Source organism: Diabrotica virgifera, chromosome 4 (assembly GCF_917563875.1).
Source record: "Diabrotica virgifera virgifera chromosome 4, PGI_DIABVI_V3a".
NCBI lineage: Eukaryota > Metazoa > Arthropoda > Insecta > Coleoptera > Chrysomelidae > Diabrotica > Diabrotica virgifera.
Genome location: NC_065446.1, coordinates 256,415,709 through 256,418,526, shown reverse-complemented (window position 1 = coordinate 256,418,526; position 2,818 = coordinate 256,415,709). Strand labels below are relative to the sequence as shown.

General features: G+C 35.2%; 2 non-coding genes across 2 annotated transcripts; one reads left to right on the top strand and one right to left on the bottom strand.

The window, feature by feature from the left end:
• Window positions 1–1,336: 1,336 nt before the first annotated feature.
• Window positions 1,337–1,410, top strand: Trnat-agu (transfer RNA threonine (anticodon AGU)). Its single transcript has one exon. It is a non-coding gene; the product is annotated as a tRNA-Thr (tRNA).
• A 59-nt stretch (window positions 1,411–1,469) lies between these two features.
• On the bottom strand, window positions 1,470–1,541 carry Trnad-guc (transfer RNA aspartic acid (anticodon GUC)). The gene has a single exon. It is a non-coding gene; the product is annotated as a tRNA-Asp (tRNA).
• Between the last annotated feature and the right edge of the window lie 1,277 nt (window positions 1,542–2,818).

The following is a 2,818-nucleotide window of genomic DNA, read 5'->3' as shown; positions in this document are numbered from 1 at the left end:
TCACTTTCCTTCCGGATGTTCGACGTATTGCAACGGGTTTTCTAGAGATAGATAAATGTCTCGTTGATAATCACTTAAAATAATATACTATATACCTATGTAGAGATCGTCAGTTGTTCAAAATTGATATTGTATCACCAGGGTGGTAATGGTAGGTTCCAAACGAACGTGATTTCAAAATTATGCCTGGATTTATAGGAACGTATATCATGGACAGTGTGCTTAAAAGTGCTGTTTCGGTTGAGCAATCGTATGTCATTAAATGTCGACAGTGTATGCATATATTTTGTTTACGTATAGAGAAATCTTGCAAAAAAAATGTCCAAACGAATTGTAAAAATACTATGTCGTTCACCCGAAAGGAAAGTGACACAACTCAAAAAACAACTTTTTTTAGGAGAGACAGAATGTTTCTAATTATGTAAGAGCAAAACAAAAAGAATATATCTGATTTAACAAAGAAAAAAGATCAGCATTTTGAGTTATGTCACTTTTCTTTTAAAATAAAGACTAAATGGATAATGATATTAGCGCCATCTTATAAAGATGGAAGTAAATATCTATGTGACAGTTTTCTTGGTGAGAGTATAGGATTTTTGGAGTCAATTTGACAAGGTAACTGCATTTTTTGAGTTGTGTCACTTTTCTTCCGGATGAGCGACGTATTGTAGCGGTTTTTCTAGAAACGGTGTACAGAAAATTCTTTCGTGGATAAACGTTTGATAAACGTTTGGAATAAACCGACCGTGATTTCTAAATTATGCCTGGATTTATAGGAACGTATATCATGGACAGTGTGTTTAAAAGCGCTGTTATGGTTGGTCAATCATATGTAATTAAATGTCGTTTGTGCTTGCATATATTTTGTTTACGTATAGAGAAATCCTGCAAGAAAATATCCAAATGAATTGTAAAAATAATACGTCGTTCACCCAGAAGAAAAGTGACAAAACTCAAAAAAACAACTTTTTTCAGGAGAGACATAATGTTTCTAATTACGTAAGAAGTAAAACAAAAAAAATATATCTGATTTAACAAAGAGAATAAGATCAACACTTTGAGTTATGTCACTTTTCTTTTAAAATAAGGACTATAGGACGAAAGATTTATATTATTTCCTCTATTTGAGGAAGTTTGTACAAAAAAAAAACGAATCGGAATAATTTACCTGCGGCGGCGAGCATACAGCGTGGACTAATTTCCATAAAATATTATAAAATCTACAGTGAAATAATATGTCATAAAAAACGTGTAGCAGAATCGACTCTACTGATAAGCGTTTACTACTTATAAGCTGCAATATATTATATACATCTATTCGATGCGGTTTGTCAACGGCGCCGTGGCTTAGTTGGTTAAAGCGCCTGTCTAGTAAACAGGAGATCACGAGTTCGAATCTCGTCGGGGCCTCAATCTTTTTTGTTTTTTTTTTTTTTTTAAAAGTGTATTTTAAAGTGATCAAAAAAGTTCTCCACGGCGGGGAATCGAACCCCGGTCTCCCGCGTGACAGGCGGGGATACTGACCACTATACTACCGAGGAATACATCATTCCTTTCAATTCAGTAGAGAACATAATGATCAAAAATCAACATAACAAGCAAACATAGATACAGTGGAACCTCAATAAGTCGAATTAATCAGGACCGCGGCCTATCCGGGATATCGAAAATCCGGATTAGCCGGAGAATATGGTAAAAATTAATAAAATACGGTATACTTACAGATAAACTCCATTAATTGCAAAAACATCAAATATGTACCTACATTTTGCACAGTACCTACATTTAAATTACGTAGGTACAGTTGTACAGAGTACCTACCTATTGTTCATTTCTTGCTAAAAAAACTCAGTCAAACTGAAAAAATGTTTGTCTTGTCTGATGAAAATCGGTCCGAGTTAGCGGGACTTCCGGGTTATCAGAGTCCGACTTATCGGGGTTTCACTGTACTTTTTAAGAAAGTTTCTATATGTGCAAGCCGGTTTCCGCGCTGGCAGATCCACCACTGACCACCTATATTGTGTAACACAGTTAATAGACAAACAAATAGCCTACAATCAAGAACTGCATTTAGTGTACATAGACTTAATAAAAGCATACGATACTGTACCACAAAGTAAACTTTGGGAAGCCCGCGAAAAAACTAACATCAGTCTGAACCTCATTAAAGCTGTAAAAAACCTATACCAACATAATATAGCAAAAGTTAAGCTAGGCAAGGAAATCTCGTCAGGATTTGAAGTGAATAAGGGTCTTAAACAGGGCTGCTGTCTATCGCCGACACTATTTAAAATATATTTAGAGCAAGTTTTGAAATCCTGGAAAAGGAAATGTAAGAATATGGGTATACCTCTAAATGATGATAACATGCTATACAGTCTATGTTTTGCGGATGATCAGATTCTTATGGCCCAGGATTATCACGATATTGAATATATGACCCGAAAAATCATAGAAGAGTACCGGAACTGGGGTTTAGAAGTGAATACCAAGAAAACGGAATATATGTGCGTTGGAGGTATACAGCAGGATCTAGCGTTGGAAAATGAAATAACTATTAATCACTGTCAGGAATATAAATACTTGGGTCTTACAATTACACAAGATGGAACGTTGGACAAGAATATCCAAGAAAGGTGCACACAAGGAAGGAAAGCTATCGCATTATTGAACAAAATCCTATGGGACCAAAGTATCTCCAAAGAAAATAAACGTAACATCTATAACAGCATTGTTAAGAGCATTATAACATACAGCAGCGAAGTTTGGCCACTTAAAGAAAAATCCGAAAATATGCTCAGAACAACTGAAATGGACT